We start from the raw sequence: 25,538 nt of genomic DNA, 5'->3' as shown, positions 1-25,538 counted from the left end.
TTCAAATGATAGTCTCCCCAACACTCAACTCTCTCTCATAGGATTTGGATTTGGTGGAAAGAAGATTTGAGTGGAAAGCAACTTGGGGAAGGCTAGAGATAAAGATCCATATGGTTGGAATGGAATATCTTGACCTCAACACAAGTGTAGGTGGTTCTCTCTCAGAAAATGTGTATTGGAAGTGTAGGTATGTTCTGATGGCTCTCTCCTCAAATGAAGAGTGGGTGGAGGGGGTATATATAGCCTCCACACAAAATCTAACCGTTACACACAATTTGCTACACTCGGTGGGACCGAATGGTTAAACTCGGTCGGACTGATTCAGCAAACCTAGTGACCGTTAGGTTTTTCGGTGGGACTGAGATGCAACTCGGTAGGACCGATATGGTTAGGGTTAGGGCATAACGTAATCTTGGTGTGACCGATTACACAAACTCGATGGGACCGTTTTTGGTAATAAGCTAACCAGAAAGTTGGTCAGGAAAACTCGGTGGGACCGATTCGCTCATCTCGGTGAGACCGAAGTGTTACAAAAGGGAAACAGAGAGTTTACATTGCAATCTCGGTGGGACCGATCGCTCATCTCGGTAAGACCGAAACGTTACGAAGGGAAACAGAGAGATTACAATCCCATCTCGGTGAGACTGAGATCCCTATCGATGAGACTGATTTGCCTAGGGTTTGTGGCAGTGGCTATGACATTTGAAATTCGGTGGCGCCGGATAGAAAGAATCGGTGGGGCCGAGTTTGAGTTTTGGTTTAGGTCATATGTGGATGTGGGAAGGTAGTTGAGGATTTTGGAGCATATCACTAAGCATTTTGAGCAAGCAAGCCATTAAGCATAACCTCATCCCTCCTTGGTAGTATTGGCTTTTCCCATAGACTCAATGTGATCTTGGATCACTAAAATATAAAATGTAGAGTCTTGAGCTTCAAGCTTGAGACAAACTTTTTGTCCTTAGAATTTTGAGGGATCCACTTTCCTCATCCATGCCATGCCATTCATTGAGTTTTTCCTGAAATATTAATCTTGGAATAATGTTAGCTCAATGAGCTATATGTTGTTAGGAATTACCAAAACCACCCAGGGATAGTTGCACTTTCACCGGACAATATCCTTTGGCCGGACTGTTGGGCTATGAAGATACAAGATTGAAGACTTCGTCCCGTGTCCGGGTGGTACTCTCCTTTGCGTGGAAGGCAAGCTTGGCACTTCAGATATGTAGATCTCCTCCCTTGTAACCAACTCTGTGTTACCCTAGCCCCCTCCGGTGTCTATATAAACCGGAGGGTTTAGTCCGTAGGACAACAACAATCATAATCATAAGCTAGCTTCTAGGGTTTAGCCTCTATGATCTCGTGGTAGATCAACTCTTGTAATACTCATATCATCAAGATCAATCAAGCAGGAAGTAGGGTATTACCTCCATCGAGAGGTCCCGAACCTGGGTAAACATTGTGTCCCCCGCCTCCTGTTACCATCCGCCTTCGATGCACAGTTCGGGACCCCTACCCAAGATCCACCGGTTTTGACACCGACACTACCTACAAACACCAAAAACTAGTTGCAATTCCTGGACAGAGATCATGTTGATTAATAAGTCGAGAGGGGTCGAGTTATCGGAACCCAATGTGTGGTAGTAACTGTTCATGGATCACAAACACAGAATTTAGTTCCTGAGAACGGCTTCAATGAGACAACCCACCATGTACTCCTACATGGCCTCTCACCAATACCTTTACCAAATCATGTTCACGCACTTAGCTCACAACAGTAGGACATGTTCACACACCTCTAATTCATCCCCGATGAATCAGACCTGACTCAACTCTAGGCAATAGCAGGCATGACAAACAAGCATGAATGAGTAGGCACATCAGGGCTCAAACAACTCCTACTCATGCTAGTGGGTTTCATCTATTTACTGTGGCAATGACAGGTCATGCAGAGGAACGGGGTTCAGCTACCGCAACATGTAACAGTTGAAACAATGTTGTCCTAATGCAGTAAAAGCAAGTAGGAGCGAGAGAGTGGGATTGTATCAGAATGAACAAGGGGGTTTTGTTTGCCTGACACTTTTGAAGATAGTATAGCTCTTCATCAGTGTCATCGATCACGTCGTCGGAAACATCATCTACTCAGAGGAAACAACCACGGGCAAACACAAAAGGAACCATAATCAATGCAATTCACATTCATATGAATGATATGTCATATTAAAGTATTGAATTGACCTAGTGCAATAGTTAGTCATACTCATTGAAGTGGAATTCAAACCTATAGCAAATTCCAACTCCAAAACTTATTACCATTTATTCCATAATCATGAATTGTCCTATTCAGTGAGTTTAACTTGTTCAAACATGCATGGAAATGTAATATTCAGATTCTTTGGATCTTTCTGATCATATTTCATATATAAATTATTTGATTTGGAGATACGGTTGATTTTCTATGAATTTTAGAAGTTTTGGATATTTTCTGAAATAAATAAATCATTTCTAATTTATTTAAAATCCCAGAAAGCATTTATTGGTCAACATGACGTCAGGCTGAGGTCAACAGGTCAACGGGGCACGGTCCAGGTCAAACCTGACGGGTGGGGTCCACTGGTCAGTGTCACATAGCTGGCCAGTGTCACAGACAAGTGGGCCTAGTCAACAGCCACGTCAGCATGGTCAACTCTGGCATGTGGGTCCTGCTGGGTTTTAAACTAATCTAAACAAAAACAAAATTGGGTTTAATTAGGATGTGGGCCCATGTGTCAGTGAGCATGTGGGTTAGTTAATGGCCTCATTAGCCGCTAATGACGACGCCACGTCGGCATGGCTGGGGTTAGGCCGTCGGCGACCTTCCGGCGCGACAGAGTCCACTCGGGACGGTGCTACAGGGGGCGGCTGGGCGAGCGTAGGGCGCCGGGAGGAGGCCCTCACTCGCGCGCATCCAACGGTGGCCATGGGGATGCCGGGGACGGCGTGTAGCGGCAGCGGTGGCGAGCATATGCGGCGGCGGAGCTTCCGCGTCCGTGCAACTACGACCTAGAGGACGCGGAGAGGCCGGGGAAGAGGGGGAGTCGAAGCGGGCGCTCACAGGGAGGCGGCAGGGTAGCTCAAGGGCTCGGGGACGCTCCAGTTGCCGCGGATCGACGGCGATGGTCGGCGTTGCCGATGCTTGAAGACGAGGAAGATGCCAGTGATGCAGGGCATCCGGCGATGCTTGGCTTGGTGAGGAGGTCGAGGATGGAGCGGCGGAGCTCGTGGTCAGCTCAAAAGGTCAAGGGGGAGGCAGTGGATGCGGTGGTGGCGAGTGGCGGCGCGGCCATGGCGGCCTCGGCCATGAGATGGGGATCGAGGGAGAGAGGGGGAAAATGAGCAAAGGAAGAGGGAGAAAGTCCAGGGCGTCCAGGCATTTCCACGATGCAAGGCGAGGACGCAGGAGGTGTTGACAACACGATGCAGGAGGTGGCCGCTCGGCGCGTGCGCTCGCTGTCCTGCCTCTGCCTACTGGCAAAGGTAGGGGACGACTGGCGGCGGCCAACTAGGCTGGGCCGACCAGGTAAGCAGGAGCAGGTAGGTCCTTCTCTCACTCTCTTTTCTAATTCTTTTTGTTTTCTATTTTTTGAAGTTTGATTTGATTTGATTTAAAATATCAAATCATTTTAGTAGCTTCTAAAAAGATTTATGTGGCTTGATACTAAATATTCAAAGCCACTCATAGGTTCTCAGGGTTATCAGATTTATATTGTATACATAGCAAATATAATTCCAGTTCAAATAATTATAGATTTAATTCAAAGTCCCAAAATAATCATTTCTGAGATTCCAAAAATATTGGTTTGAGTTTTAGCTCTTGCCAATATTTTCAGAGATTAGCAGGAACGTTTTCTTGGGCTCATTTGAAAAGATTTTAATGTTGATCATTTTAAAATGTTTCCGAGGCTTTGAAAATTCCCTCAATTCAAGTTCCTTGAAATTAAAATGATGCATGGATGCTTGATGCAACTAATACACTCAGGTATTCTAGGGCTGTGACAACTCACCCCCACTAAACAAGAATCTCGTCCCGAGATTCAAGACGTGAGGTAAGAAGACAACGGGGACACAAATCTAACACAAACTCCACGACCCAACTACCCTTCATAGGAACGTTGATTCCTTGCTTCATTTTGATCTTGATATCCTTGCTTTCGAGATCTTCACTCAACTCGATGACGACGAAAGGATATTCCATAGGAAACGATCTCCTCGAAGATCAAGCGATTCACGATGATCGTTTGAAGGGGTTCGGGGAAATGACATACTCAGTTCGGAAAGGAAACAATGGTTATAGAACAACTCAACAAACGGGAGGCACATTCCAATTGATATCGAGGATATAACTTAGTGACCGAGTGTGCTCTCAAGAACTTGAGCATGTCCATAGTCATCAAGGTCTTACCAACATCCGTGCCGAGGATCCTGGCAACACAACTTACTACCGTGATGAATAGTGATGGACAATGCATGTGCAAGGAAAGACAACACTTTCTCAGATTTCACCTTAGCGAGGCCAAGGGAACGAAATCTGGATGATTGACCGAGAGATATTTAGCACTCCACTTCTAATGTTCTCCTTGATGTGCTAGCGTCACCCATTTATAGATATGGTTTGGTATCTAGAACATCAAGTAAAGATTGGACTTCAGAAGCACAAAATCCATAAGAAACAACTTCTAGAATAAGTCATGCGAAATCCTCATGGGAGGTGACCAAACGGCTTAATCAAGATACTACAACAATAGTGCTTCCAGCTAGGCATGTCCACTTCACTGGAACCTATATCATAGTTCTTGAAATAAGTTCCAACCATCATATCTACTTGAAATTCAGATCTGGTTGGTAACTGGATAATTCAGACAACGTGTCTGGAAAAGAAAGTTTGCAACACAAATCGATGAGATGACATTGCGAGATTCTCGGGAGATGAACTACGATAACAAGCTCCAAAACATGAGATGGTTTTGCTACACACATGTGAACACGATGTCCAGACAAGCATGCCCACATAGTAGTCTTACAGCAAAACACTACTGGGTTCTGGTTGGGAACCATCATCGAGGATAGCAAAGTCCTTACTTAAGGCATGATTAGCTCTTAAGAAGGAACTTCTTCTCCCTGAACAAGTCAATCAGTGGCTTGGTGTGCTAGGAAACACATATGGAATGAAGGTAGCTAATCTCACAAACCAAAGTATACTTCGCACATGCATGTCTAACTTGGGATGATTCCAGAGGAAGCAACATTGAATTTTTCGAGTTCATGGCGGCAACTTGCATCAAATGCACATGAATTAGAGGAAGTCACTTCTGTCATCCGAACATATGCTTCATGAACGGAACATGAAGATAATGCTTATAAAAGTTTCCAACACTACTTAGATGTTCAACATGAATCATGGACAAGATGAAAATATTTTCAATGGGCTCAACAACAAATCATCGATACTTCCATGAAGATGGAATTCCACAACTGTGTGAACATGGTGATAACATTGGTCAGACCCAAAAGATGTAATGATGTATGCTTGAGGATACAACCACGAGTAATACAATATTACGAACATCGTTGGTTCTGATTTGATTTGACGATAGCCCACACTCAAATCAAACGATTGATAAGACAATAGCACCGACAATTGACCACGTGGATCAATCGATGAAGATATCATCTTTCTTCAACACAGATAGAAGATATCCCTTAGGGATGAGCGTGGTCGGACAAGCTTTTATCTTCCAACTCTCCAAGTTGTTGTTAAGCTTAACCAAATAGCTCAGGGGTATCCAACGCAGATTCTTGGAGAAAAGGGTGGCTACAAGAAACCAACTGGATCACAATCTCAACATAGCGGTCAGGTGACAACCTGGTGATACCTCCGAGAAGATATTCGGAAAATCACGAACCACCGATATGTTACTAAGCTTGAGAACAATCTTGCTTTTCAGGGCAAGACGATATGATCAACAGAGCAAGGGTTTGACAAAATCCTAACTCATTGATCGAAGAGTGCACCAGAAATAAGGACTAGGTAGCATGATCAATCTTAGGTTGATGATTTAATAACCAACACAAATAAGAATGAGAGTGTTGTCCATTAACTACCAAGCAACAGAGTTGCTAGGAGTATAGATTTCGCACATCACAGTACACTTGTCGGCATTTCGGTTACAATAACACGGAAACTGAGGAATGAATAATGATGGCAATAAGTATCACTGTGGCAAGAATCCATAAGAGGTGGTGCAATTCTCATGAGATTCTTGACATAAAGATGGTAACACTCCAAGGTAGACCAAAACAAAAGTTGGATTGGCATTTGTTCTGCGGAATACAACTACTTTGACCCAATCCCAGAAATGGAGGAGGTACTGGATTTTGTTTCTCCTAGTCATTCTGGAGTAGAATGGCTTGGCAGACCATAAGAGTAAAAGGCATCGATGAACAAGGATGCACAAATACTCCTAACTATCAACTGATACACGAGGGCCGGAATACAACTAAAGAGGGACAACTCAAAGGAACATGTATCTTTCTGAGTTGTGGATGCATAGATTAGTATGTCCAACGAGTTCAACATATTTCTTCCGGATAACCCATGCAGAAAGGTAGAACTGGAATAGTCACAACATGGAATCGAGAACTCATCAAGAGCACTCTGGTTGTGATCTTTTGGTTCAATGAGGAACTTCTGCCATAAGTAGTTCATGGTATTTGGAAGAGGAAAATGTCACGAACCTCGAGGACTATCACAAAGGTTACTAATATCGTAAGGAACTAGCAAACACTATCAACAAGAAGTAGGTAGGGTGAATCTCGGGTTCAAGAACCCATGAATAGAATACCTACTAACTAAATAACATCATGAGATGCTTTTGCGAATGGTGGCCAGAATCATCACACTAGGAACACAAAACATGGCTAGACTACTAGGTTACTCCCTAAAACACCTAGGGTCATAATCATAGCTCCAACATATATGTCGAGGCAGTAGAGTACCTCAACACACCGATTAGTGTGGTTAATCTGGCACAAAGTATAGCGAGAACAGAGGGAAAGGATTTTGCAAATGCATCAGATTGTTTAGAAACCTGGGATGACTCGGACAACATAACGGCTGTAAATGCTCGAAAAAGACTTGAGACATCCTGTAAAATAGCGGCATGACCACTCAAGACCACAAAATCAAGGTTCCGAGACCAACTTCTAACACATAGAAAATACTAGAAACTGAATTGAGACTTGAATTCATCAATCCTATAAGTCTCTATCATAGTAACTCGTCATACTGATAGATAGATGAGAAGGCCTAGTTCTTAATCCCCGTAGAAAAGAAGAGGTTGACTCAGATCAGAAAGGCATAAGGTAAAGGAGTAAAAAGAGCCTTACGTTCCCTTCCACAATCAATTCCCTTATATAACTAAAGCATTTCTAGACTCAATTTTGACCAGTTTGGCTAGGTAATCCTACAGGCAGTCAGGCTCTGATACCAAAGCTGTCAGGACCCCGATCCTAAGTCACACCGATCTAGCATGTAACACATCATATCACTTTGCGGCCTCACGCACGGTATTCTCACGGGTGCCACCTTACCTGGCCCGGGACCGTTTGCGCCTTTTGGCTCACATATATGATAATGTCGCTAGCATCCATATGACAGAGAACCCGTGACGACATGACTAGTCATGAACCCAAAGTGGCACTAACTTACGGGAAAAGGCATACGTGAACCAACATCTAACGTGTCGGTCATCAGCGTGTAAATTTGGGCTGTAGCAACTAGGCTAACAGGACTCCGGTAAAATGGGCTATAGAAGGCTAGCAGGACTCCGGAGGTCATCGCGTGACATTTCCCCGAAGGGACAGACACATGAACGATGTGGATCACATGCCGGCTAGTCTAGGTGTTCCGGAGCAGTAGCAACTGGGCTAGCAGGACTTCGGTAAACCGGGCTGTAGCAGACTACCATGGCTCAGTGGAAGCACTAGACTACATTTCCCCATAAGAGAGGCTACCAAGGATAGACAACTAGGTTGTCGGATCCCACACATACCTAGCATTTGAATCATACACACAATATGCTCGATATGTGCAAATACAACATGGCATCACAACATGACTCTACAACTCAAGTATTTATTCAATAGGCTCCGAGGAGCGAGATATTACAAACATGGGTCTCATGACCCAACATTCAGAGCATACAAGTCAAAGCACATGCGGAAGCTTAACATGTCTGAGTACAGACATCTACAAATAAAATGGTTGAGAAGCCTGACTATCTACCAGATCTTGCCGAGGGCACAAGATCGTAGCTGAGGTATCAAGCTAAACGTCAAAGTCCACACGGAACTACTAGCGAGACTGAAGTCTCTCTGCAAAACATAAATTAAGCAAACGTGAGTATAAATGTACCCAACAAGACTTACCAAATCGTGTACTCCTACCTAAGAACGGCTTCAATGAAACAACCCACCATGTACTCCTACATGGCCTCTCATCGATACCACGTAGGAGTACACGATTTGGTATGTCTTGCTGGGTACATTTGTACTCACGTTTGCTTAATTTATGTTTTTGCAGAGAGACTTCATTCTCGCTAGTAGTTCCGTGTGGACTTCGACATTCAGCTTGATACCGCAGCTACGATCTTGTGCCCTCGGCAGGATCTGGTAGATAGTCAGGCTTCTCAACCTTTTTCATTTGTATATGTTTGTACTCAGAGAAGTTAAGCTTCCGCTTGTGCTTGTTGCTTGTATGCTCTGTATGTTGGGTCATCAAACCCATGTTTGTAATATATGGCAATTCGGAGCCTAATGAATAAATACTTTGAGTTGTAGAGTCATGTTGTATTTGCACATATCGAGAATATTGTGTGTATGTTGTTGCAATGCTTGGTATGTGTGGGATCTGAAAACCTAGTTGTCTATCCTTGGTAGCCTCTCTTATGGGGAAATGTAGTCTGGTGCTTCCACTGAGCCATGGTAGTCTACTACAGCCCGGTTTACCGGAGTCCTGCTAGCCCAGTTTCTACTGCTCACCAAAAAATGTTCCAGCTTTCCAATTTTGTTCACATCATCAAAAGTCTACATCAGGCACATGTCATTTTCTGGGACGATCACTTGTATGTTGGTCTTCAAAGAAGCAGAACTGTGTATCTCTCTCCACTGCTGAATCTGAATACATTGCTGCTGGATCTTGCTGCGCTCAGCTTCTGTGGATGAAGCAAACACTCAAGGACTATGGCATTCATCTGAAGCAAGTGCCACTCTACTGCGACAACGAAAGCGCCATCAAGATTGCCAACAACCTAGTTTAGCACTCGAAGACAAAGCACATTGAAATTCATTATCACTTTCTCAGAGATCATGTTGTGAAGGAAGATATTGAAATCATACACGTCAACACTGAAGAGAAATTGGTAGATATCTTCACCAAGCCCTTGGATGAGAACAGATTTTGCAAGTTAGGTGTGAGCTAAATATCTTGGAATCCTCAAATGTCATGTGATCAGGCACACATCCTAACACTTATGCATATTGATGACTTAGATGTGCAACACACGAAGTAAAGTATATCTTCCATAAATGAAGACATACATTCTAAGTGTGAATACATTAATGTGGAATTTGACTTCGGAGCGCCACGATAATTGTGCGCCGTGTCTGGGTCTAATACTTCCTATACGGTGGGTAACGCCACCACCAAAGGTTCTATTTGAAGTGTTTCACTCATGGCGTTACATTTGCTATGTATTCACATTTGGTTTGGCTTCAATCTCAACATGTCTTCATGATTATCTTCACTTTGTTGATTATATATATAGTAGTGGTCTGTCCTCTACAGCATTCACTTATAGCTATGTCTTCTTGTTGAATCTTTTGAACTAAGTGAATGTGATCGGACCCTAACCTCTCTATGCTTTCTATCTCAAACTCTATCTCTCCAAATCATATGCATTCTATTGAAACTGTCGAATGTCTTCTCTGCGTCCTTGTCAGCAGAAGATACAGAGACAAACATTAAGTCCGTTTTCAATGCTCATTCCTTCACCTGAAACCCGGAGAAGTGGGAACGACCACCCGACAATCCAGGCGTGCATGGGACGTGGAACAACCCCCGATATGCTGCATGACGGCCACGTGTCCCTCAGATGTGAATCACCAGGGGCACCTGTGTAATAACGCAGTGCCACCCCTGTACCTATAAATACACACCTCACCACAATCATTATCTCTTCTTCCACTCTCCCACGAACCCTAGCGCCACCGCTAGCCCTCAACGACGCCAGCGACGAAGCGCTTCGCTACCGCAACCTCTCCGACGCCGTCTTCACGCCGGCCGCGGACATCGTCCTCTCCACCGTCACCGTAGGTGTCCTCCGTCGCCAAGTTAGGGCATGGAAGATCGAACTGCTCGGCCTCCTTTGCCACTCCGTCTAGCAGTTCTTCGTGTGGTAAATAAAACTTCCTTTTTACGGCCCCGTTGATCCTTTATCTCTATCATTTTCTACCACAAGCAGTTTCCATTCACACAAGTTGGATCTCTTTCATACTACATCTCATAACATGCCTAGTATATTCACTTATGCTTCACAAAGTAGTTAGATTCCTCACTTGTACTGATCCGTGGATTCGTACAAATCTGGAACCAACTCCTTATCTATGAGTGAATGTCTTCGCACGATGAGGTCAATGTCTTCTAAACTGATTTATCTTCAAAATCTTCTGAGAATGCATATGACCTCTTCCGATTCCCTCGCACCTTAATGCTGTCACAGGTACATGTCCGTGGGAGAATCCCTTGGTTCTCATAGTCTGCATTCATTTGCAGAATTCTTACAGCATCATTTAAATTCTCCCGAAGCCAGTTCCTGTTTGTCCAGCAAGCGAAAACCTTTGAAGCCTTTGAACGTATTGAAGCCTTTCAGTTTAAAATTCATGGCTTCAGAGAAATCTGCAAGGAAGGGAGGTAGACAACATCGTGGCGGAACATCAAGAGATCTGCCTGATGACCTCTCAGAACTTTACAAGACAGATCCTGAAGAGGATTATAATCAGCGCAAGACCTGAATCCAGTGGATTCGAAGATATTGGGCAGAACAATGGTTCAAGTACAGATTTGTGATAAAGGAATATGCTGAAAAGAATGCCATCAAGCGACCATGGGGAGACATCCTATACAAAAATCTTCAACCCAGGTCCAGAGATGAAGCCATTGAACAAGGCTTCTATACCTGCATGGTCCATGGGCCACAGCCTGCAGATGCACACTCATCGTCACTACTATGGTGTCATGACGACATTTTGTTCAAGCGCAACTTCTAGTTTGCCCAGAACTCAGCAAAGCAGAACCAGAAGTCATTGGGACTAGACTTCAACCCTGGTCCTTCTGCTCCAAGGGCTGACGACACACGAGATGCAGAACCCAATGTCGTCGGTCCTTTCTACAACCTTGAAGGTCTCATCACCCATATCTTGGTTCAAGGGACAGCAGTGAATGAGCCTGCAGATGACGCTGAATCAGATGAAGCGCCTACAGCGCCGAAGCCAAAGAAGCAGCCTAAAGCTTCAAAGTCTGCCTCTGCTCCAAAACTCTCACGGGTGAAGCCACTGGCAACTGCACCTCCTGAAGACAGTGTGCAGTCTGAAGATTTGTCACGCATCTCCAAGCCCTAGAAGGTCAAGATGCCTCTGCCACACACCAGCCAAGAACTGACAGCTGCTGCTGTTCTGTGTAATGATGCCATTGATCTGGCAAGTGATGAAGATCTTGCAGATGATGCTCTTGAGCAACTGATCAAGAGCAAAGAAGAAGCAGAAATCTTCAATAATCTGCCTCTCTTTGACGTGGAAATCATCCACAACTTCATTGATGAATGGTTTGACATGCCCAACATCAGCTTCGAAGATCTGCAACTACCCATTGTCCTCGGTGTTGCCTTCCATGGCGCCATTGCTTCAGAGCTAGCTATCGCCCAGCGCATAGTTGAACTGAAGCAAAAGATTGACTTTGAGAAATCTCAGTTCAAGAAGCATATGGCAAAGCTCAGCGTGTAAGAGGTGAAGAACTTCAAGATTATGCTGCATGAGCTCAAAGAAGCCTTTCTCAAGAAACATGCAGAAGCTCAAGGTTCTCGTGAGTGCATGAAGGCCCTGGCTGACAAGTGTGTGCAAGCTTACAATGAGGCTGAGAAGCGCAAGGCCCTTGGGCGTCCTGGCATCGACCCTGGGATGGCTGCAAAGAAGAAGAAGAAACCTGCTATGGCTGAACCCGACGCACCAAGGCAGGAAGCAGCTCCCATTGTCTTCCCAACTAGCATGACTGGCTCGAAGCCAAAAGCCAGGTCTACCGCTTCAGAACTGAAGAAGACGAGGACTGCTGAGGCTGAAGCCAGAAAGAGAAAATATCCTGAAGCCTCTGATGCTGCTCCCTCCAAGAAGAAGTAGAAGACCAAGAAGGAACGGGCTGCTCCCACAGAGCCCTTGATTGTTGAACCCATCTCCATGGTTCACCCTGACGCTGAACCTCAAGACTACCAACTGACTGTCCATGAGCCTGCTTTCACAGGGGCTCATGAAGCTGAAGACATTGGTCATCATGACCATGTTGAAGATGATGCAGTTCTTCCTCAGCTCGAGCACCAACAGGTATCATCGCCTGTGCTAACGCACAGCGAACTCATCAGCATTGGTCGTCCTCTGACGCCAATTGCTCAGGATGCATCATGGGCTGATCGCCCACAAGCACAAGAGGAAGAAGACTTTGAGGCCCAGCCAACTCCAACTCCATAGGCGTCGCCAGCATTACGCAGGCTTCACAAAGGACCAAGGCCTCCAGTCTCTGAGTCTGAAGCTAAAGCTGCTGAAGACATTCCGGCTGCATCAGCCGATGAAGAAGAAACACCAAGCGCTGCTACAACCCCGTCTTACCAAGAAGCTGTTCTTGAGGAGAACATGACTGTGACCGACCCTCCAGCTCGTCAAGTGGAGGTTGAGAATCTCCAGGCTGCCACCACTAACACCAATGAAGCCAATGACGCTGTCATGGCTGAAGCTAATGTGGAGCCTTCACCAACTCAAGCACCAGAAGTCAGCAAAGCCACTGATCCCATTACCTCTATTCCTGCGCCTGCTGCTGGTCCTCAGTTTGACTATCATGTTGAGCACATGCCTCAGGTCCAGAAGCCAATTCCTAGATTGCCCAGGTTTCCAGGTCCTACATCAGCACCTGGATCCTTCAATGTAAATGGCTTCAAAGCAGACAACACCTTCTTCAATAGCTCCAGGAACCCCTACTCAAGGGAAAGGATATCATCTGATCGGTTCTAGAGCTATCCGCGGCGAAGCTATTACTCCTGCATTCTATACAATCAAGGTCGCATCTTTCCACATAAGCGTCTTGACATTGAAGCAATAGCTGGTCTGCCCTGTCTGGAAGAAGCTTTGGATTGCTTCAAAGAGGTTGGATTGCTGCCGTTCGTCACCGACCAAGAGCATTGGAATGAAGAGTTGCTGCTCCAATTTTATGCCACACTTCACATCCGTGGGTACAACAAAGATCCGAAGACTTGGGTCCTGGAGTGGATGACAGGAAATGTTCATCACGAAGCCAAAGCCTTTGACATCATTGAGCTCACTGGTTTGCCCACTCCTGGAGATCTCTACGAACATGGCTGTCAGCTTCATAGTGAAGCTGTTGAGAGCATCTTTCAGAAGCCTGAACCTAACATGATTCAGATGCTCAGTATGATGAAGCCATTACCCCAAGATGCTGCATATCCCAAGGAGTTCTTCATTGAAGACCTTGAGTATCTGCCAAGGACTATTTATCACATCATAAGGTGAACTCTCTGGCCAATCAAAGGACATTCTCCACATGCCAAGCTGGAAGGTGCAATGAAGACTTTGGTCTTCTATATTCTTCATGGCAAATGCTTTAATGCACAGGACTTCTTCATCCGCCAACTTGCTGCATCAGGCTCTGATCTCTTTGGCTTGAAGTTCTATGCTCCATGGATAATGCGGCTGATTAAACTCCACTCCGCCATCTCATATCAGCCGTCTGCTCGCAATCATCGGATTTTTCTGCCTGATGTGCATATGTCCATGGAAGCCATTTATCCTAAGCCTGCCAAGGAACCTCTAAGTCTTCAGAATGCGGAGCATCAAAGTTTTTCTCAGAACATTGAAGGAGTTGAAGCAGTCACTCGTGTGTATCCTTTGGCTGGCACTACACGTGCACCGCATCCTGCTCTCACTGAAGCCACTGATAGCACAATTGCCCAACGACCCAAGAAGCGCACTCGTGTTCTCAATGACCGAGAGCTTCTTGTGGCTCTTCATCAGAAACAGGATAGGCATCATGACTGGCTGAAGCGTCAAATGCAAAGCCTCTTGGTGGATGTTAATCGCATTCGCAATCTTGCCACCAAGAATGCCTTTGTTGCACACGAAACCTCTCGATGCACCTGGAAAGGGCTGACGCTAATGTGCTCTTAAGATGATCTTCAAGAGGATGGCTTCTCTGAACGATTCAAGTTTGACTCCACACCTCCTCGAAGGGCAGTGCTGCGACGAACTCCATCTCTTGAAGACTTTGAGTTCTCTTCCTCTGCTGCAACTGTGAATGCCAGAGTGATTGAGGATGAAGACGATGCTACTTCACCGCCACCTCCTTCAGCCCGCTTCGACACTGCTCCAAGCTCTTCTGCACCGCCGAACACCACCGACGACCCTGCTGCTTCACCTACTCTTCATGGGAACGAGTAGATGCTCTATGTCTTCGAACCTTTTTGGTCCTTACTGACAAAAGGGGGAGAAGCATATGAGTTTGATAGTCTTCAAGCGGGTCCATATGGGCGGGTGCTTTATATTTTGCTTCGTGTTTACAACTCTCGTTTTGATACATTTGGTTCTTTGAGTTGTAACACTTAAACTCGATGGTCATCTGCTACTTATTTGCCACCTTGTGATGCGATGATAAATTCCGCATGTGCGACGATAAATACCGCACTTAGATCATTTTGCAGACGTCCATTTCCCATTTTGCATGTCATTATCTTCACATACCTTCACATGCATAGTGGATTGTCATCATAAGTTGAAGAGGATCTCCACAAGCACAACCTGCCATGTGCATTTACATTCCAAAAGCAAATTACTTATATGCACATCTTCAAGGGGAGCCCTTGCAACTTATGAAGACAATTCCTTATCCTTTACAATTTCACATATTATATTCCCCGTTGAAAACCTCAACTAGTTTGTCATCAATCACCAAAAAGGGGGAGATTGTAAGTGCATCCAGTGCCACCCCTAGTTGGTTTTGGAGTATTGACGACAAACCTAGTTGAGGAACTAATGTGTTTGTGAGAATTGCAGGATAACACAGGTAGAAGTCCCTCATTGATTCGGTTTTCCTACCAGAGATGACCCCTAAAAATGTATGAAGACATTGATGTCAAAGGTGGTATATGAAGATATTCACATTGAAGACTATGACAAGAGAAGACATCGCATGAAGCCTATGGAGCTCGAAGACTTAGATCTTTCGTAGTTCTTTTCCTTCTTTGTTGAGTCATAGGAACCACCGTACTGTTAAGTGGGGTCCAAGAGAACCAGTCAGAATGACTGAAGTGATGCTTAAAAAAACCTATGTCTTCGAGTGAAGACTATGAGAGCGAATCTTGTCCAGAGTCGGATGAGTCAGCTTTGCTTGTAGCCCAAGTAAAGTTGCCGTGTGAGTTTGAAATCTGACCGTTGGAACACGTGTCAGTTCCTTAGTGACCCAGGGTCATTTCAGACAAATCAGGTCGGGTTGCTTAGTGGCTATAAATAGCCCACCCCCTACAACCATAAACGGTTGGCTGCTCAGATTCAGAGTACGGATTTTGTCGTTTGAGAGCAACCCACCTCGAAGCCTTTGAGAGAGAATTCCTTGCGAGGATAAAGCCCTAACCACCCAAACCCTAAGAGCGTTAGGCATCACTTAAGTCTTCTTGTCTGTGTGATCTGAAGACTTATTACACTTGAGGACTGTGAATCCTCCAGCCGGTTAGGCGTCGCGTTCTGAGCGTCCAAGAGACATTGTGGATCGCCGATGAACAAAGTCTGTGAAGGTTTGGGAGTCTACCTTGAAGACTTACCAGAGTGATTGGGCGAGGACTGTGTGACCTTAGCTCAAGGGGAATACGGTGAGGACTGGGTGTCCTGAGCTGCGTGTTCAGGACTGGGTGTCCGGGACCGTGTGTCCTCAGGTTTAAATACCTAGCCACCCCAACCAGACATACAGTTGTCACAGCAACTGGAACTGGTCCAACAAATCATTATCTTCAACTAGTCACTGGTTTCATCCTTCCCTTCCCTTTACTTACTGTTGGTCCTTGTGAAGTCATTGTATGATTGCTCTATCTTTTGTCTTCACAGAGTGACTGTGTGTTCTGTTTTGCTTTATAATATCTTCCTACCTGATCCTTACTACCTAGCTGCTATTAGTCATTGTGCTTTCACTTCATTGAATATTTGACTATGGTTTACCTAGTGTAATCTACCTTCCGCTGCATGGTAATAGGTTTATTTCTATCGTTTGTCTTAAAAACTTCCACGGTTTGAAGACTTCCATAAAAATCGCCTATTCACCCCCCCTCTAGTCGATATAACGCACTTTCAATGTGCAGTACGAAAAGCCTGCTGAAACTGGTCCCATGTGACAGTGTCGACAGGGAAAGTGGCTGTGAAATTCTCCCACCATGATGCTGCGGGTCCTTCAAGTTGATGTGCGGCAAACTTCACCTTCTCCTCATCTGTGCATCCTGATGTGGTCAACTCTCTAGCTGTCTTGCGGAGCCAGTCATCTGCTACTATCGGCTCGGTGCTACTGGAAAACACCGGCGGATTCAGCCTAAGAAAACGGGCTAAATGATCAACAGGTGGTGGTGGTGGTGGGTTGTTGTTGTTTCCCCTGATTCTGATTCTGGACTAGCAACTGCATCAATGTGTTCTGCTGCTGGATCAACTGGGTGAGCTCCAGTGGAAAGGTAAATCCGGGGTCACGTCTCGGAGGCATCTGAGGGTTTAGAAAAGATGAGAGTTAAGAATAGAGGGGGTCTAAAGAGAAAACACTACCCATATGCACATGAGGCAAAATCAAACAATTCACTTCATTCAATCAAACAAGGGCATATAATCGATCTAACTATCACAAAAGTGCTCGGACTAATATATTTACATGGTGGACTACTACTACTGATGTGGTGGTCTACTAGAAATATTCTTCCGTTGCAGACTCCATGATATCTGATCCAGCTTCATCAACATAGTCATCATCGCTTTCGTCTGGGTCCGAGTCTGTGTCGTCGATGATGATGTAGTCTTCTGGGCTAATCTCCTTGGGTTCTTCGTCTTCCTCTACTGGTGTAGGGCCTCCCATAAATATTCCAATCTTCATTGTTAGGTCGGCATTCTTATCCACCAATACTTCAATTTCTTCTTCATAATCTTCACGTGTAGACTTGAGTTCTTCCTCCAGTTCCTTGATTCTTGTCATTGCCTTCTTCAGGTATATCATGTCGGCGCACATCTGGTTCTCCTGTCATCGAATGTGCTGGTTTAACTCCTGGATAAAAGCTGCAATTGATCTATCCTTTCTGGTGCTGATCATCTCCCAGTGCTCATCTCTGCGCCCACAAATCTGGTAGATAGTATCCTTGAGATCATTGCGGTAGACTTCTCCAATGCGTCCCACGGCGATGTGAGCTACCATGCTCATTCCCAGACTCCAAGTTGGTTCATCAAAAGAAAACTCTATGGGCTCAGTGACTGGCATGAATGTCCTTCCTGGAACTTGATCTTGAATCATCCAGCGCTCTTCTTCAGGTAAAGTGGCGTTGTAGTTTCTGGTGAAGCTTGGTACTCATATGTTCAGCTATCTAGTGACTTCCTTCAAGTGACGTCCAAAGGGTGTATCTTCATCCGGTTGCGTGAACTTGTTCCTTGCATCCGCCATCCTAAAGAGTAGAAAAGATGAGAGGTCAGAAGAGAAGAGAGTGAATAGTGATCTAGGTCTTTAGCTTAGTGGTCGTGTCCTACAGTCAGCGTGTCCTCTGATACCATCTCTGTAGCGACCAGACCTCAAACAGTCTGATCTCTGTGCTCCGGTGTCATCCCTGGATCAGTAATGCTGACACCACACAGTACTCGAAGGATTTATAACAGAGTAGCAATCACACACTTATTACATCGAGTGTCCCAAAAGAGAATTTATTACAATAAATATGGCTTAAGGCCATCTAATAATGATAAGAGCAGAAGGCTTGGAAGATAAGTGAGTCCATCAACTCCAACGGCATCACTGAGTATAGAACCACGACCTAAAACTCCTTAATCGTCGTCTGAAAAGTCTGCAACATTAACGTTGCAGCCCAAAACGGGTCAGCACATGGAATATGCTGGCAAGGTAACACATAGAGAGTAATGGAATGAAACAGCTATACTATATGCATATTTGGCTGGTGGAAAGCTCTATGGTTACAGTTTTGCGTAAAGCTAATTTTTCCCTACTTCAAAGGAATAAATTTTATTTAACTATCATGGTAGTTGTTAAACATTGAGAATGGTCGACAGCATTCTCAATCCCAATTAAGCATCATCATTAAACAAAAACCCAACAAAATTAATTTAGAGTAACATGTTGAGATTCACATGATAATCCAAGTACTAGATACTCAAGATTGTCCATAACCGGCGACACGGCTAACCATGATTAGTTTATTACACTCTGCAGAGGTTTGCACACTTTTCCCCACAAGACTCGATGGCCTCCGTTTGGTTTCTTGCACTACATGGTGTTTGAGAAGACGGATGACCGAGACATAGTCTTTCAGAAGCGCTTGCACCTTACGATCGGGTAGACCGTACCACCTACATCCCCTACATCTGCTAGTCTACCACTATAAGAGTTCGCACGACTTAGTAAACTATGCTAGAGCCCATAATAGCTTGTGGCTGCACATGGAAGTTTCTAGTATGAATAGTCTCATGATCCATTTGAGCCTGGGTGGCGGTCCAAAATAAAACAGGCAAGTCCTGGAATACCTAGGTGCCTCAATCCACCCAGATGTGTGTTTAAGTTGCCACTTTAGATAAACCATTAATTAACAAACTCACATCTGTCATGGATATCACTCACCCAATCCACGTCTACTAGCATAGCATGGCATAATAAGCAAACGCAGAAGTAACTCCCAAAGGTTTGATAATAATCAGGTAATAGGTACTACCTCAAGTACTTCCCATCCCACAATTTAATTAGGTCCTAATCATGCAATGTGTGAGGATTGATCTAATGCAATAAAACTGGGTAGTAGGAAAAGTATGATCATAGTGTTACTTTCCTTGCTGATGATCCGCGAAACCTAGAGATTCGAAGTGTCGGCGGACCTCGGGCGGCGTGTCGGCGGCGGCGGCGGGGGGGCGGCAGCGGCGGCGGGCGGCGCTAGGGGCTGGGGCGGCTAGGGTTAGCTGGGGCTGGGCCTCCCCCCGGCTTATATATCCTAACGGGCCGGGAGTCCTAGTCGGACACGGCCCTAGGTCGGTTCGCTGTTTTTTTAAATAATTACGCACAGAAGAAAAATAATAAGAAATACTAAACGGACTCCAAAAATTCTGAAATAAATTTTCACGGGCTTCTAAATCAAGCCGCACAAGGTGAACATTTATTTGGGGCCTAAATTCAATTTTGAAAAATGCACATTTTTCCTAAATTCAAATGAAATAACGAAAAACTCCGAAATAAAATCTTATTTGATTTTATTATTAAATCCTCAATATTTCTTTATTCTGGGAAAGTCATTTCATTCCCTCTCTCATATTTTTGTAATAGAAATAATTGATGATAAAATAATTAAAATCAAATGATCCTATTCTCAAAATTTGAGAAAACTCCAATATGAAAATAACGAAATCCCCAACTCTCTCCGTGGGTCCTTGAGTTGCGTAGAATTTCTAGGATCGACCAAAATGAAAAATAAAATATGATATGCAATGATGCTCTAATGTATAACATTCCAAATTGAAAATTTGGGATGTTACAATGCGTGGGTGCAATAGCAACAATTTCATGTTTAACATAAGGAACTATAGAAATTTCATCTCCATAAGCCTAATTCATATTGGCATCTTGGCCATAAGCATAGCAAGCATCATCAAAAATGGATATTTCAAAAGAATCATAGGGATCATAACAGTCATCATAGCAATCATCCTTCGGTAAGCACGAAGGGGAATTAAACAATGTATGAGTTGAAGAGTTACTCTCATTAGAAGGTGGGCACGGGTGATCAATCCGCTCTTCCTCCTTTTGTTCTTCGCTCTCCTCCTCATCTTTTTCATCCAATGAGCTCCCAGTGTCATCAACTTCTTCTTCCATAGATTCCTGCAAAATATTAGTCTCTTCTTGAACAACGGAGACTTTCTTAATAAGTGCATTAATTTCATAATTGTATTCATAATTCTCATAGCAATATTTGAGGATAGCTAAATTTTCAGATCTATAACAAGCATCATCAATATCATCAAACTCTTTAAACATAGATTCAATTTCATAAGCACCCATAAAAGCAACAAATTCTTCTATTTGTTCCACATCATAGTACTCATATATACCTCTAGCATAAGAAGCCAAGGTTTCATTATCATTAAATTTGCATGAAAAGGGGAGGTGTGGAGAATTCATCCTAGAGCAACAAGTATAATCATATTCCGAGCATAGTTGTCTAGCATACCACTTCAACATATAAATTTGATCCCATAATAGTTTCCCTTTTTGTGTCAAGCGGTAGTCCCTAAAGTATTCACGTTGATCCAACATTACTCCCATTACATAATTGAATGGGGTTTTCTCGGGATTATTAAAGTAGCACATAATATCTTTCACATAACCAGCATCAAGGGTTTTAGGAGGTTCCCCATCTCCATGAGCAGGAAGTACACCTAATTTTTTTGGTATTTCATGTTCCATATCCATAACTAAAGACAGAGAACAACTAAGAACAACAAATAAAAATTACTTATTGACAAAGCAAACAAGCACACACGAGAATATTCACCCCACGCTATTGCTCCCCGGCAACGATGCCAGAAAAAGGTCTTGATAACCCACAAGTATAGGGGATCGCAATAGTTTTCGATAAGTAAGAGTGTCGAACCCAACGAGGAGCTAAAGGTAGAACAAATATTCCCTCAAGGTCTTGATAACCCACAAGTATAGGGGCACGCTTGACATTCGCTTTACCTAGAACAACTATGAAACTAGAAGTACTTTGTAGGTGTTGTTGGATAGGTTTGCAAGATAGTAAAGAGTACATAAATGAAAAGTAGGGGCTGTTTAGATAAAGAAATAACTGAAGTAAATATAGCGAGTGTGGAAAAGTGGTGGCAGGAGTTGCGAAATTGTCCCTTAAGCAATTGACTACTTTACTAGACCGATAGCAAATATTATGTGGGAGAGGCCACTGCTAGCATGTCATCCCTTACATGGAATTCTATGCACTTATGATTGGAACTATTAGCAAGAATCCGCAACTACTAATGTTCATAAAGGTAAAACCCAACCATAGCATTAAGATATATCGGTCCCCCTTCAATCCCGTACGCATCAATTTCTATGCTAGGTTGAAGCTTCTGTCACTCTTGCCCTCCAATACATAGTCCTATCAACATACAACTAACCCTATGGTGTGATCCACGCGCGCGCTCATATGATGGGCACCAAAGGACAGCAACATAACCATTAGCAAATTAAATCAATCATAGCAATTCATCAACCACCGATAGGACAACGAAAATCTACTCAGACATCATAGGATGGCAACACATCATTGGATAATAATATGAAGCATAAAGCACCATGTTCAAGTAGAGGGTACAGCGGGTTGTGGGAGAGTGGACCGCTATAGATAGAGGGGGAAGGTGATGGAGATGTTGGTGAAGATGGCGGAGGTGTTGGTGAAGATCGCGGTGATGATGATGATGGCCACGGCGGTGTTCCGGCGCCACCGGAGGAGAGGGGGAGAGGGACCCCCTTCTTCCTCTTCTACCTTGACCTCCTCCCTAGATGGGAGAAGGGTTTCCCCTCTGGTCCTTGGCCTCCATGACATGGGAGGGGCGAGAGCCCCTCCGAGATTGGATCTATCTCTCTGTTTCTCTCTGGTTCTGCGTTCTGTTCTGGCTCTGTTTCACTGTTTCGTATATATATGGAGATCTGTAACTCCGATTGGCCTGAAACCTTAGCCGTGATTTTTTTCCGAATATTAGCTTTCTTGCGGCAAAAGAAGAGCGTCAACCACCTTACGGTGGGCTCACGAGGGTAGGGGCGTACTCTAGGGGGGGCGCCCCCTGCCTCGTGACCACCTCGGGCACTGGTTCGCGTTGATTTTCCTTCCGAATTTTCCATATTTTCCAAAAATAAGCTCCGTCCGTTTTTATCCCATTTGGACTCCGTTTGATATGGATATTCTGCGAAACCAAAAACATGCAACAGACAGGAACTGGCACTAGGCACTTGATCAATATGTTAGTCCCAAAAATAATATAAAAAGTTGCCAAAAAGTATATGAAAGTTGAATAATATTGGCATGGAACAATCAAAAATTATAGATACGACGGAGACGTATCAGTGTGCGATGTACAACATACAGTTCACTCGCATGAACCGTTTGCGATGAGGCGGAACAAAAGAAACGGGCAGCCTAATGAAGGTGTGTGCGATGTCCATCATATGGTTCACTCGGATGAACTCTTTGTGATTAGGGAACACAAAAGAAACGTTCAGCTAGATCAAGGTGTGTGCGATGTACGACATGCGGTTCACCCGGATGAATAGTTTGCGTTGAGACAAGAGAACAGAAATGGTTCAATATAACAAATACCATAAATATTGCAAGGTTCAAGTTCAAAGATTACAACGCCCAAATTCAAACATTGCAAGCTGCGTCATTTCTGAAAAGGGATCAGCCGCTGACAAGTCATGTAGGGTTTGACACAATAACTTCCAATTGCTTTGCCATATGCCCTTCCAATACAAAGTTTGGCATTTTTGGAGGCACTTCCATTCCGCAGTACCAGCCGCCTCTAATAATCATACCATTGGTCTTTCCTAATTAAATGTGTGTTCAACCTCAATACCCTTAGCACCTTTGCTCTGGCAAGAAAGAACATGGCGAGTGTAATCTCCGGTGGGGTCCCTCGGTAGGAGTTCAAAGTAATATTTGAGAGATGCAGATCTAGGCATTCGATGTGATTGTCATTATCAACATCTTCCACCGGTCCTAATATGCACTACAAAAGAAGAGAATGTGTTAGTGCCTACATGCAGTTTTGAACAGTGCTACACACCCATTTGGTTTGCAGGATTTGTAAAATGCACCAACGTGCCATCTTCGTTCTGCCATGATTAACATGGGCATTAATTTGATTACAATCTAGAAACATGTAGCCTTGTTCACAAGAGGTTAGATTGGATGAAAAATTCCCTAAGAAAACTAGTACAGATGAATCGAAAGGAGAAATGCTTATGGACGATTGTAACCATATGAATGAAGCAACCAATATGGGATGGGGGTATATGTCCTAAAATCCTCCAAAATTCCTTCAGAAATCGTAGTACATAGTCATTGTAAACTTGGGGAAAGGTGCAAAAAATTGAACTCCCTTATGGTTAACATTTAAAAAGAAAGGAACATCACCTCGATATACAGCTTCTTCAGGCACGAAAAGCATCTCAGGCAACTAAAAACTTGGTCCAGGTTGGGGACGACATATTCTAGTGCCAAGACCTTCACTGTGCCTAGAGTCTGGGTGAAGCTTCGCTGGATGACAGACGAACATACATATTCAAAACTAGTTATAACATTGATATCAAGAAGTAGATGTATATACGGCGATTGTTGTACCTGAAAGTTGTAGTATTTGACAGACGAGTAGCCCACCACTTTCAATTTCGGCACAGAAATGACATTGATTCTTGTTGGACCTTGTTGATCAACTACAAGTAATCCCTCAAGTGAAGATGTGTCCTGGATGACCATATTGTGGTCCACCTTTTGTGATCTCTTGTTGCAGCACCAGCAACACACATCAATAGTGCGGAGAGTCCTGGAGGTGATGTGCAAGGTACTCGACCAATTCATCGCTTGAAGACGAAGGAACTCGAGTGCAGTACAGCTGCGGAGCAGGCGCTCCATGTCATCCTTTGGGATGCAAACAACGACGAGGTCGAGGTGCTTCAGTCGTGGTAGAAAAAGAGCGGATGCGTCATTACGGAGGGGATGGAAGTTCATGAACTTGGCGAGGCGCAGCATGGGCGCAAAGCGGAGCACGGACGTTGGCAGCAAGCTCATATTACCATCATTATAACCTAGCTTCTCGAGCTAATCTATGGCGCGGGATCGAAACCACTCGTCAAGCTTGGCTCGCTCCTTGCCATTGGAACGGAACTTGCCCGCGATAAGGCCTTTGATTGGGCCATGGTGACTGCCGAGGATCTGGGAGAACGCATCCAAGCTTTGGCGATAGCCATGGCAGAGCTTGTGGGCGTGGAGGAGGTCGACAGGGGTGCGGAGCCATAGGGTGCGCCACTGCCGGGAAACGGCGGCTGTCGAAGCCCGATTTCTGATTGGGAGGATGGATATGATGACTATCAACATATCACCGGGGAGGTTCTTTATGAAGTCTGGGTCTGTTGGAGTTGCTTGCGGTTCTTTCTCGACCCGCCTCCGCTTGTTGGCAGCCTTGTTCTCCACCTCGTCGACGGGGATGGTAACCTCTATCTCCATATTCACGCCGTGCTCCGGTGCTTCAGCAGCCCCGACGTCGCCACTCCCTCCGATGGGGCGCTTCGGCGGCATCCTCGTACACTGACGACTTTGAGGACTTAGAGCGGCATCAAGGATGCAGGCGGAGGGAGAGGAATTGTGTGTGTGGAGTGGATGGGGGGTGCGGTCGCTCGGCGGCACCATTAATATAGACCAGTGGGAGCGAGGCGGGCGGCGGTCCAAGGCTGTCTCGCTTCTCGATGAGAACGACTGCTTAATCTCTAGTATGAATGAAATCTATGCTTAATTACTGAATTTTAGTTGCAAAAAATAGATGGTGATATTGATTTTTGGCTGCATAATTTTACAAATCGCAGTGTCTCTTGGCTTAGCGCCGAAGTCTGGCTTTAGTTTGCATACCGTAATCTGAATCATTTGCGTTGAAGAGATGCATAGATCCTGCGTTGAACAACTTGTACACTTCCCGGTGAGCCTGCACACCGGACTGCGCTCACACGCCTCCTATTCAGTCAAGCAGCTATCCACACGGCACCTCCTATAGCCATTAAAACCAAGTCACGTGGCATCACATGAATGGTTAACCGAATGCACACGGTTTGAATTATACAAACGTTTCAGATATTAAAGTGGCAGCTATTTTTTTTTTCAAAAATGCCTTTGTTGGCTGTCATT

This window comes from Triticum dicoccoides, chromosome 6A (genome assembly GCF_002162155.2).
Source record: "Triticum dicoccoides isolate Atlit2015 ecotype Zavitan chromosome 6A, WEW_v2.0, whole genome shotgun sequence".
Taxonomy (NCBI): Eukaryota; Viridiplantae; Streptophyta; class Magnoliopsida; order Poales; family Poaceae; genus Triticum; species Triticum dicoccoides.
The sequence above is the reverse complement of the archived record's forward strand: the minus strand, read 5'-3'. Positions refer to the sequence as shown.